The sequence below is a fragment of the Hyla sarda genome, chromosome 12 (genome assembly GCF_029499605.1).
Source record: "Hyla sarda isolate aHylSar1 chromosome 12, aHylSar1.hap1, whole genome shotgun sequence".
Taxonomy (NCBI): domain Eukaryota; kingdom Metazoa; phylum Chordata; class Amphibia; order Anura; family Hylidae; genus Hyla; species Hyla sarda.
In genome coordinates this window covers 68292147-68305550 of record NC_079200.1, presented here as the reverse complement: position 1 = coordinate 68305550, position 13404 = coordinate 68292147, and the positions used below count along the sequence as shown (strand labels likewise).

Here is a 13404-nt window from a genome sequence, read left to right as displayed (position 1 = left end):
AGAAACGGGTAAATTAACGGCCGTTATTATTAACATTAAAGTCTATGGCAATCGGATGAGCCTTTATGTCATCCGTTTGCACCTGGATTATAATATCCGTTATTACTTCTGAGTATGCTCAGAAGAGGTGACATCAGCAGACTCCTACAGTGCTGAGGGACTACTACTACTCCCATCATGAAACAGACTTGTTTCCATAATGGGAGTCGTAGTTCCCCGGCTGTGGGGGCTACATTAGTGTTTGTACTACAATCCCCATCATGGAACAGACTTTGTTCCATGATAGGAGTTGTAGTACAGGGGCTGAGGGATTGATCGCACTGGGTCTCACTTCTAAGACCTGATGCAATTAGAAGTTATTAAACAGGGGAGCGGGCGGCATGCTGTGCTCCCCTGCGATGTATGATGTATTTTACTTTCATTTTTAAATTTCCCGCCGGGAGCCCTGAATGGCCGATACCGAGGAGCCATTCAGGGCTCCCGGCGGGGTTTTCAAATAGAAGCGCTGCATTGGGGAAAGATATATAGAATCGCTGGAAGGGGGGTATATGTCTGTATGTATATTTACCCCCCGCAGCACACACACATATATATATATTGTCCCTCGCAGCGCATGTGTATATATATAAATATATATATATATATATATATATATATATACATTCCCCCTGCAGCGCTATCATAAGCCCCCGGCAGCACTATGAATGAGCAGCGCATCGGGCAGGGAAGCTGGCCTGCCCAATTCGCTGCTGAAAAAATACTTGTCTTTCATAGTGAGACCCGGTGCGATCAATCCCTCAGCCCCTGTACTACAACCCCCATCATGGAACAGAGGCTGTTCCAAGATGGGGGTAGTAGTACAAACACTAATGTAGCCTCCCCAGCCACCCGCAGACTCCCGCAGCCTGGAAACTACTACTCCCATTATGGAAACAATTCTGTTCCATGATGGGAGTAGTAGTAGTCCCGGCTGTGGGAGTCTGTAGGCAGAGGTGCATGATGGATGGCCGTACATGACGTATGTTATAACGGGTCTTAACGGATGAATATGCCCGTTATTTTGACAGACATTCAGCCGTTAGCACCCGTTATTTCATCCGTTATTATACATCCGTTTTCACACAGAAAACAGATGTTTAATAATGGATGAATACTCATAGTGTGAAAGGAGCCTGAGTGTGGCCCTGGGCAAAATTAAAAATGGGGCCCCCAAATTGCATGACCAAAGATTTTCCTGGTTTCCTCTGTTTTGTGATACAGAATACACAGCACTAGGTTACTGATCACACATCATGTGAATATGGCCTGAGATCCCAATGAGGGGAAAAGCATCTAAGGCCACAACACAAACGCATCATAGGGTCCAAATCTAAGATCTATTGTTAATATTTTCTGTGTTTAAGAGAACATTCACACTTTCGTAACTAGCAGTAGGTTTCCACTACGAGTTACGCTACCTTTCACTTGTTTGGGCACATGGATAGTCCGCAATAATGGCAGATTTGCAGACCCGTTGAAATGAATGGTAGCGTAACCTACAGCGGTTTTTCCGCAGTGGGAAAGCGGCTGCGAGTTGTGAGTGTGTGAACGTACCCTGAAGGAAAACTTCAGTAAAAAAAAAATGTATCCACTTTGTCTAGGCTGCCAGAATAAAAATAACCTCAATAACCTTTCACTGCTCCCCTGGTGCCACCAATATCGCAGTCCCGTCCTCTTGTCCTGGTCTTCTTCTGGCTTTTGGTGCCTGATTAAAATAATATATAATGTTAATGATCCTGTACAGTGATCCTGTACAATAAAAACTACAAATATCAGGGGTCAGAATAGGGCAATTTTACATACTGATTTTGTTAAAAAGTCATATATTTTTTTTTTTTTTAAACCAGTACAATAATAGTAAAGCATCTACCCATGGATATAATTTTTATCATATTGACCTACAGAATTAAGAAAATATGGACTTTTTAATGTAAAGTGTACTTCTTAAAAATTATACCCCCCAAAAGCTGCAAAATTGTGGTATTCTTTTTAATTTCCCCACAAAATAATATTTTTCGCAGTACATTTTATGGTAAAATGAGCAATGTCATTACAAAGTACAATTGGTCTCGCAAAAAAACAATATATATATATATATATATATATATATAGCAAAAGAAGAATACTGCAGCACACTGCTAGCACAAAGATATAGATAAAACATGAGTATATAGATACAACAGGAAACAGTGCAACTCCATTTACTTACATTTTGTGCAACGCGTACGACAAACATATGACATAGGTAGGTAGCCAGGTAAGTAGCTTGCTAGTTGGCTCATTAGCTAACTAGTTAGATAGCCAGATAGCTAAGTAGAAGCAAGGTAGAGAAGCACATCCGAACAGCGTCAAGGTGATGTGGGTGCAAGTGGGCCCAATCGCAGCCCTGGTCGTTGGCGTCAGTAATCGACACAAATAGAAAGCATCCCACAGCCTCCAATATAAGGTGAAAAGCAGTGTAGTTTATTTCCTCATATGTGGCAAGCAACGTTTCCACTGTCTGCACAGTCTTTATCAAGCATACAAAAGTGACCAGAGTACTGGTAATTATGTGTGAACACACACAAAATCAATTACAGGGTAATTAGAGCAAATCAAGGTGAAAAGGTTAAAAAAAAAAAAAAACAGTGATCCAGTGAAAAAAAATAAAATACACATACAGTGATCCCTCAACTTACAATGGCCTATAGCTGGAAGAACTGACCAATCAGAACGGACATTCACTGGTAAAACCCCTGTATTACTGAAGTGCATGCACTGACTGGCTGTCTGGTAGCTCCCCCTACAGTACAGGAAGGTACTACATGTTCTGTACTACTCTTTACCTGTACCAGTCAAAGCTGTCTATAATAGCTGAACTATGATAAGCAAATATGGCATTCAGGAGTATGAAAAAGCTAGGTGAGAAATTGTCATCTCTTACGCAGCCACATCACCAGGGCTGCCATCAGAAATTTTGGGGCCCCTTACACACTGTGGCACATGCTAGATTTTATCTTAGTATCGGGCTTAGAAACATAAAATAATATCACCACTCCATATTATTTCTGCAGTGACTAAATAATATCACCATACTGTAAGGAAATAAAAGCCACTATACACAGACCAATATCCCTAATAACACCACAATACAAGGGACATATAAATCTGCCGCACCAAGACCACTACCACTGACTAACACTGATATATTGTTATTGAATAAAAACCAGAACAGTATACAAAAGATCAATAACTCTACACAGGAATAGATTTGAGCTGTACACAGGTGCTGCAGACCATATAAGTGATTATAGTTATATACTCACAGGGGCGTCTTCTCTGTTCAGAGTCGTTCACTTTTCTCTTTCTTCTCCATCTGTCCTGGGTCTTCATGAAGATTTCTCCCGATCACAACCTCACATCCTCACCTTTATACAAACCCCCTAAATGTATTACACTGCCCCATATAGTAGTCCCTTCTGTGCCCCTGTATGGTATTATGCCCCAACATTGTCCTCATGCATTATAATGCCCCCTCACATTGTCCCCGTACACATCCCCCATACATAATAATGCCCCCTCACATTGCCCCCATATAATATAATGCCACTGTACATTGCCCTCATATATAGTAATGACCTCTCACATTGCCCCCATATAAAGTAACGTCCCCGTACACATCCCCCATACATAATGCCCCCTCACATTGACCCCATATATATTAATGCCTCCTTACATTACTCCCATAGATTATAATGCCCCCTCTAATTGCCCCCATATAATATAATGCCCCTGTACATTACCCTCATATATAGTCATGACCTCTCACATTGGCCCCATGTATAGTAACGTCCCCGTACACATCCCCATACATAATGCCCCCTCACATTGCCCACATATATAGTAATGCCCCCTTACATGACCCCCCCATATATAGTAATGACCTCTCACATTGCCCCCATATATAGTAATGTCCCCGTACACATCCCCCATACATAATGCCCCCTCACATTGACCCCATATATATTAATGCCTCCTTACATTAAGCCCATAGATTATAATGTCCCCTCATATGGTACCCATATAAGTAATGCCCCCTCACATTGCCCCATATATAGTAATGCCCTCTCACATTGCCCCATATATAGTAATGTCCTCTCACATTGCCCCCATATATAGTAATGCCCCCTCACATTGCCCCATATATAGTAATGCCCTCTCACATTGCCCCCATATATAATAATGCCCCCTAACATTGACCCATATATAGTAATGCCCTCTCACATGCCCCCCACACATAATAATGCCCCCCTCACATGTCCCCCACATATAATAATGCCCCCTCACATGTCCCCCACATATAATAATGCCCCTCACATGGCCCCCACATATAATAATGCCACCTCACATGGCCCCCACATATAATAATGCCCCCTCACATGGCCCCCACATATAATAATGCCCCCTCACATGGCCCCCACATATAATAATGCCCCCTCACATGGCCCCCACATATAATAATGCCCCCTCACATGGCCCCCACATATAATAATGCCCCCTCACATGGCCCCCACATATAATAATGCCCCCATACATGGCCCCCACATATAATAATGCCTCCTCACATGGCTCCCACATATAATAATGCCCCCTCACATGGCCCCACATATATTAATGCCCCCTCACATGGCCCCCACACATATTAATGCCCCCTCACATGGCCCCCTCACATATTAATGCCCCCTCACATGGCCCCCTCACATATTAATGCCCCTCACATGGCCCCCTCACATATTAATGCCCCCTTACATATTAATGCCCCCTCACATGGCCCCCTCACATATTAATGCCCCCTCACATGGCCCCCTGACATATTAATGCCCCCTCACATATCCCCCTCACATATCCATGCCCCCTCACATATCCCCCTCACATATACATATATATATATACAAACATGACCTCCATATAAATATATATATGGAGGTCATGTGAGGGGGCATTACTTATATGGGGGCATTACTATATATGGGGGCCATGTGAGGGGCATTATTTCGTATGGGAGGCATGTGAGGGGGAATTGCTTATTATTACTTTGCCCCCATATAAGTAATGCCCCCTCACTCTGCGCCCATATAAGTAATGCCCACATCACTTTGCCCCCATATAAGTAATACCCCCTCACGTAATAATGCCCCCAGCAAAAAAAACAAAAACACCACTCACCTCTGCCTCGTTCCCCCACAGCTCCTGTTCTCTCCTCTTCTCTCTGCTTCATGTACTGACAGCCTCCGCAGAGCCGCTGCCGCACAGGAAGCCCGGGCTGGAGTGACAGGACAGAGCCGCCGGCTCCTTCCTGTTACGTCAGCTGCCGCACCGAGCGCACGCTCAACGCTGTGTGCGTATTAAAGGCGCACTCAGTGTTAAAAGCTGCGGTCGCTCGGAGATTCGGGACAGGTGTCCCGGATCCGCTGGTGTCCCGGATCCCTTCACCTGCTGGCCCAGTCGCAGAGGGAACGATGGGGCCTGCAGGTGAAGGCTCTGGTTATGCACATGCAGGGACCGTGCCAGCACCGGTCCCAGTATGTTGCAGCCCTAGGTCTGTGCAGCCGTTTGTGCGGGCAGCCGGGCCTATTTCAATGCAGGGGCCTGGAGCTGCCGCTCCATCCGCCCCTATGTCAATCCGGCCCTGGAATATCATGCACAGTCCTGCGTCATAGTCATATGTGAAAATAAACTCCCGAGGTACAATTTATCATACAACATAGGACTACAACTCCCAGTGTGGTCTCCCTGTCTGGGCCCCCTCCCCCTGCCTTAAAGGGATGTGGTGAGTGATTACATAGGCCCCACAGAAAGACCGCACTGGGAGTTGTAGTTTATGTTGTACATTTACAGTCTGGCAAGCAACATTAACATAAGGCTCTGCTGTACTGTAGCTCATATTGGACTAATAGAATCAGCCTGATGCAGCAGGCTGCTGGGATTAGTAGTACTAGAAGGGCTGTCAGTGTGTCCTCCCCTCCCCATAAGGTACATTTTCTTACCTTTAATCACAGGAAGACAGTGACAAGTACTTCCATCCATCACTGTCACTGCCTGCAGTCCGGTCGGTGTGCGGGGAGGGGCAGTCCTCACACTTCCTTCCTCCTCAGCGGTGCCTGTGTTAGGCCGCTTTCACGCTATAGAATTCTCTGTTTTAAAGATCCGTTATAATGACCCGTTAACAAAACCATTAAAAACGGCCGTTACAAAATCCCATTATAGTTGATGGGATTTTTACATTACCCGTTTTAACCTGTCATAGCCCATTATTAATAACTGCTGTTATTTTGTGACAGGAGAAAGTAATGGGAGAAATAGTGCATGCACTATTTCTCCCATTACTTTCTCCCGTCACAAAATAATGTCCGTTATTGATAACGGGCTATGACGTGTTGAAACGGGTAATGTAAAAATCCCATAGACTATAATAGGATTTTGTAACGGCCGTTTAACAGGCGTTTTTAATGGTTTTGTTAACGGGTCATTATAATGGATCTTTAAAACGGAGAATTCTATACTGTGAAAGCGGCCTTAGCTGACAGGATGATAGCACTGGGTAACTTGTAAAGAGCAGAGGAAGAAGAGTTGTCATCTCCCTCTTGCTCTGCAGGTTCTCCTCAGCACTACTCTCTTCTTAGTTTCTCCCCACATACTGCACAGATTGGTTTAGACCTGCAGTCTATGAGACTGGGGGAACACGCTGGTGACCTCTGAGGTGTAAGTGTGTCCATGGGTCTCATATCTGCTGCCAGTCGGGGTTGTAATCGTCCCTGCCAGGGCCTGGAAAAAGACAAATCCGGCCCTGACTGTATTTTGCCACTAATTTCTGGTCGGGACCACTTCGAAAGAAATGGTAGGCTGATGTCGAGAAGCGGCACAGGAGGACAGCAAAGAGGAGGTGCCGACAATGGGCTGCAGTGGGCAGTAACTACTTTCAGCTTTGTTGCTCCACTGCCCCTGCAGACCGGGGACCTACTGCTATGAGCCATAGCAATAGGTCCCCAGACCAGAGGAGCAGTGGAGCACCAAAGTGGGACAGTATGGCGGCCTACAACTATATATGGGGGCAGTTTGGGGGCCTACAGCTATATTTGGGGGAACAGAGGGGGCCTAACAACTTTACGGGGACACAAGCGGGTACTTTTACTGTGTGTGACAATAAACATGGGGAGTTTGTAAATAGGTGGGTATTGTACTGCAGAAAGGAGCCTAAACTGTTTGTTTGTCTGGTTCTGTGGAGAAGTCTTGTATGGGAGAAATCTTAATGGCGGTCTAGGCCAGATAGTGAAGAAAAGAAAAGTAAACAACTCCAGTTAGAGAAGACGTCACCTGTAAATCGGGGGTCTGGGGAGATAGGGAGAGGAACAGGGGCCTGTTATAGAGGAAAGTAAAGCATATGAATTATACTATAATCATTACAAAATGTCTCTAATATGGGGATACAATTTTTTGGGAATGGGCTATCAAGGGGTACTCAGGAAAAAAAGGTTGAGAACCCCATCTTCAACCCTAGACCACCAAAGTTAGTGACAGTGATATTTCTAGGGGTGTAACTATAGGGGGTGCAGAGGTAGCAGTCGCACCAGGGCCCCAGTGTCTAAGGGGACCCCAAGGCACATCTGCCCCATAAGAGACCAGTTAAAAAAATGGCACATGAAGCCCTGTTGCAGATTTTACATAGGGGCCCAGATGCTACAAGTTACACCTCTGGACATCTCCACTGTCGTTGACCGCCAGGGAAGTTTAATAAGTATATCATATTTTTTTCCCTGCTTTCAGTTGCCTTATAGGGAGATGTGTCTTATAGTCCAAAAAATACTGTAGATAGATAGGTAGATGTGATATAGACAAAAAGAACAAAATTGTCTTTTTATTGGAAAACTTTACTTTTAAAAGAAAACTTCCCATAAAACTTCTCCCTGTGAGTAAATTGCCTACCGTTCCGCTGGTGGCAGGCATAACCGTGGGTAATGTGGGTACAGACAGCAGCAGGAGTCCCACCATTTTACCCAGCAGGGAAAATCTATATTTTAAAGTTGGGAAGCAATCCAAAGTATCTTGTAAAAGCATCAATCATGACACCTCCGAGCACAGACAATGCAGGCTTTGAATGAACCGTGCCTGCATCTTCCCCATGTAGTTACAAATCTCTTCAAGTTTACAGACAGATAGAACATCTGAATGCAAAAATATTCCTGCTGTACTGAAATAACACCTCCAGGCCAGCGGGGGTGCAGTGACGTCCAGTGTGCTCACAAACATTCCTTTTAAAGCACAGCTCCACTTTTATCTACAGTTCACTGTCAAAATCTACATATTATGTTGCGTCACAGATTCTAAGTCACATCCTGTCTTATACTCCAGTCACATCCAGAGCTGTTGTTAAAAATAGGTAAAGATTTAGTAACACTTCACGGTTGGACAAGTCATCTAACAGTTGAGATCTAACTACATAAAGTTTCCTTATAGACTACAACAAGGTGCTGCTCTTTGCTCACAGAGAGACAGCAGAATTTTTAATGCAGCTCTCGATGTGACTGGACTGTGTAATGTCCCTTTGAATTTCCTAGACTACTGAATGTCATATCCACCTAGTTATAAAGCTATGCATTCCCCCAGTAGCTTATCACTTACCTGGGGGTTGCCAAGTCAAGGGTCAGATTATCATCAAGGGTCAGATTATCATTGGAGCTGCCTGGGAGGGGTGCAACGATTGCCCACAGCCACAGATGAAGGGGGGCCCACCTGGGAATCCAGAACACAGTGAATGGAGCCAAGTTGTAGTACCACACACAACCTGAGGACAGGTGTGGTGCTGTTTTTGGAAGAAATTGGCTCTATTTTTTTATTCCTAGATAACCCCTTCAGCTCTGTGTTTTGTCTTTAAGACGCAAACTCGCTTAAACTATGCCACGGAATACCAATAGGCTTTCCAAAACGGTCCTAACTACTATTTGGGGTCAGTGTGATGGTCTTAACTACTATATGGGGCAGTGTGGGGGCCTAACTACTATACAGAGGCAATGTGGGGGCATTACTTCTATATGGGGACAATGTGTGGGCCTAACTACTATATGGGGGCAATGTAGGGGCCTAACTATTATATAACGACAGTTATATATGTCTTAACTAGTATATGAAGGAAACAGAGGGGTCTATCTACAATATGGTGGCAGCATGGGGGGTCATAATTACTTTATGGGAGCATAACTACTACATTGTGGCAGTGTAGGGGTATTAACTACTATGTGGGGGAACAGTTTGGTCTAACTACTATATTGGGGCAATGTTGGGGTCCTAACTACTATTAGTGGGCACTTTTGGGGTCTTAACTTCTATATGGGTAGTGTGGGGGGGGGGTCCTAACTACTATATGGAGGCATTGTGGGTGTCCTAACTATTATATTGGGGCAGTGTGAGGCCCTAACCCCTATTAAGGAGCTGTTTGAGGAGTCTTAACTACTAAATGGGGAAGTGTGGGGGTCCTAACTACTATATGGGGCAGTTTGGTGGTCCTAACTACAATATGGGAACAGTGTGGGGTCCTTACTACTATTAGGAGGGAGCATGGAGGTGTATACTACTATAAGGGGGCAGTGTGGGGGTCTTAACTATTATATATGGGAACAGTGTGGAGGTCCTATTTACTATTGAGTGCCAATGTGGGGTTTAGACTACTATACGGTGGCAGTGTGGGGCAATAACTACTATAAAGGGGCAGTTTAGGGGTCTGCCTCTCCACTCCCCGCCTGACACCTCAAGTAAAAGAAGCTCCACTGTAGTGGCGCCGGCATCAGCATAAAAAGCAGGTCAGGAGGAGGTCTGGCCGTACTGAAGTCTCAGTAGCCGGGCCTGGCAGCATGCATGAAGAAATGTCTATGCTGTGACCTCTGACCTGTCTGTCCAATACTATATACATAGTAGTATATGCAGTATAGGCCAGCCAGAGGACACAGCACAGATATTGGTATACAGTGACATAATACTGCTAAGCCAGTGTTTCCCAACTGGGAGCTGTAGTTTTGCAACAGCTAGAGGCACCCTGATTGGTAAACACTTTACTAAGCTGTGTGAGGTACCCACTGCCCTGGCTGTTATATATTGTCCACAACAGGTATAGTGGATCCACACCACCTGTCGTTACAGTAAGATCCGGCCAGGTGCCTTTGCCTAACGTTGCTGATCTCACCACCATCGTGGCTCAACAGTCGCAGCAGCTAGCTCATCAAGCACAACAGTTGAATCAATTATCCACAATGATGCAGCAGCTTCTCTCCGTTCAACAGCCGCAGCAGCCTCAACCTGTTCCTGAGGTGTCTGCAGCTCCCGTGGCTTCCGTCGGCTCCAAGCTACATCTGTACGAAGGTGATCCAAAATTGTGCAGAGGGTTTGTGACTCAGTGTTCCATGCATCTGGAATTGATGGCTTACTAGTTCCCGACGTAGCGAGCTACAGTGGCTTTTGTCAGTCTACTCTCCGGGAAAGCCCTGGCCTGAGCTACTCCTCTCTGGGACCGAAATTATCCTGTATCTACCAACTTTCAAGCCTTCCTCTCAGCTTTCTGCAGTGTTTTTGAAGAGTCTGCACGGGCCTCCTCAGCCAAAACCACACTACTGACCCTCTGCCAAGGGGACTCTACTGTTGGTGACTACGCGGTCCAGTTCCGCACCCTAGCCTCCGAATTGGCCTAGAATGACGAGGCCCTGTATGCTACCTTTAAAAAAGGATTTTACAGTAGAGTGAAGGATGCTCTTGCTGCACGAGGTCTTCCCTGAGTGACCTCATTCAGTTATCCTCTCAAATTGATGTGCATTTTGCCGAGAGGCAGAAGGAACTTCGCTAAGAAGGTGAACCAGTTCAGACACGTCGTCTTCTCCGTTTGGCGCCTGTGTTCCAGCGGCCACCTCAACCACCCTCCTTGCCCTCTGCCAAAGAAGCTATGGAGGTGGATCGTGCCTGTCTAAACCAGCAGGAGAGGTTCCGCCGTCAAAATGAAAATGTGTGTCTCTACTGTGCCAACCCGGAGCATTTCCTCAAAGATTGTGCTTTGCGACCACCACGTCCGGGAAACGCACGCACCTAGGAAACGTGGGAGAGGCGTCCCTAGGTGTGAATCCCACCTCTCCTCGATTGACCACACTGGTTCAATTCTATACCTCTACTAGTGTTTCGTTCTTCGCCTCAGCCTTTCTGGACTCAGGTTCTGCTGGAAACTTTATCAATGCCTCCCTGGTCCACAAATACAGTGTCCCGGTCACATGGCTCGTTAAGCCATTGTACATTTCTTCTATCAACGAAGAATGCCTAAACTATGCGGTGCAATTCCGCACTGAACCTCTTTTATTGTAAGTGGCAGTATTGCACAAGGAGAAGATCGAGTTCTATGTGCTTCCTCATTGCACTTCGGAACTTCTTCTCGGTCTTCCTTGGCTACAACGTCGCGTCCCGACACTAGACTGGCAAACTGGCGAAATCACCCGCTGGGGGTCCTACTGCCAGAACCACTGTCTGGCGACTCTGCAACCCAAGAGTCCCTTGCCGCCTTCTTCCCTGCCGGGCCTGCCTCTTCCTTATCAGGACTTTACAGATGTGTTCTGCGAAAAGCAGGCTGAAAGTCTTCCTCCACATCGTCCCTATGATTGCCCGATTGATCTTTTGCCTGGGACTACGACTCCTCAAGGAAGAATTTACCCCTTGTCTTTTCCCGAAACGCAAGCTATGGTTCAATACATCAAGGAGAATACATCAAGGAGAATATCCAGAAGGGCTTCATCCAGAAATCCTTCTCGGCTGCCGCCCTTGTATTAATTACCAGGGACTTAATAAAATCACTGTCAAGAATTGATACCCCTTACCTTTGTTTTCAGAACTGTTTGATCGCCTGCAAGGTGCCAAAATCTTTTCTAAGCTGGATCTGCAAGGAGCGTACTAGCTTATATGGGAAGGAGACAAATGGAAGATGGCTTTTAATACCCGTGATGGGCACTTTGAGTACCTTGTGATGCCATTTGGTCTCTGTAACGCCCAGGCCGTTTTCCAAGAATTTGTCAATGACATCTTCCGTGATCTTCTCTACACATGTGTCGTGGTCTATCTGGATGATATCCTGATCTTCTCACCCAACTTGGAGCTTCATCGCACACATGTGTGACAGGTCCTACGACGCCTACGGGACAATCGTCTCTACGCAAAACTCGAGAAATGCCTCTTCGAGAAGACAAGTCTTACGCTTCTTGGATATATAGTCTCCAATCAAGACCTCCAGATGCACCCTGATAAGTTGTCTTCGGTTCTTAACTGGCCTCGACCTACTGGCCTTAGAGCTATGCAATGCTTTCTGCGGTTTGCCAATTATTCTTGACAGTTTATTCCACACTTTTCCTCCTTGGTTGCTCCGATAGTGGCCCTAACTAAGAAGAAAAGTAACCCCAAATCCTGGCCTCCTGAGGCTGAAGAAGCTTTCTCCTGATTGAAATCAGTGTTTGCCTCTGCTCCAGTTTTATCAAGACCTAAAACAGAAAAACCCTCCTTCCTCGAAGTAGATGCCTCTTCAATAGGAGCTAGAGCTATTCTGACCCAAAAGACCTCCAGGAGTAAAACCGTGACTTGTGTTTTTTTTCTCCAAGACCTTTTCGCCTGCCGAGAGGAATTACTCCATTGGATATTGTGAACTATTGGCCATTAAGCTCACCTAAGAATGGCGTCACCTACTCGAAGGCTCTACTCATCCAGTCGTATCTTCACAGACCATAAGAACCTTTTGTACCTTCAGTCAGCGTCTGAATCCGTTTTCAGCCCATGGATAAGAATATCAAGGCCGATGCTCTCTCCAGGCTCTCTCCAGGGCTTCTGATATGGTGGGTCTGGATTCCTCCCCTCGGCACATAGTGCCTCCTGAACATTTGGTCTCTCTCGTACCTCTTGACCTACCTCAAGTTCCACCTGGGAAGTCTTTTTTATACCATCCCGCCTTAGAATTAAGGTATTGAATTGGGGACATTCTTCTCTATTGGCCGGACAACCCGGAATTCAATAGTCTACTCAGCTTATCTCTCGCCATTATTGGTGGCTGTCAGGATCCGGACTGGTATGCAGGGAGGACACAGGTGGTGGATCCTCTGTGTCAGTGAGGTGATGGCGTGGGCCGTACCAGGGGAACGGAATCTAAGAGGTTACTGGTTTTCACCAGAGCCCGCCGCAAAGCGGGATGGACTTGCTGCGGCAGGTAACCGCCAGGTCGTTCCACCCGATAGCGACTCAACCTCACTGACTGCTGAGTCAGGCGCGGTACACAAGGATTAGGCAAAGGCAAGGTCAGACGTAGCAGAAGGTCGGGACAGA

General features: G+C 45.9%; 1 long non-coding RNA gene across 1 annotated transcript in view; it reads right to left on the bottom strand.

Annotated features, from left to right (window-relative positions):
* Nucleotides 1–13404, bottom strand: part of LOC130296831 (uncharacterized) — a 56664-nt gene that overhangs the window by 16668 nt on the left and 26592 nt on the right. The window contains exon 2 of the long non-coding RNA XR_008849304.1: nt 1670–1744. This is a non-coding gene — a long non-coding RNA (uncharacterized LOC130296831). The remainder of the gene's footprint in view (nt 1–1669; nt 1745–13404) is intronic.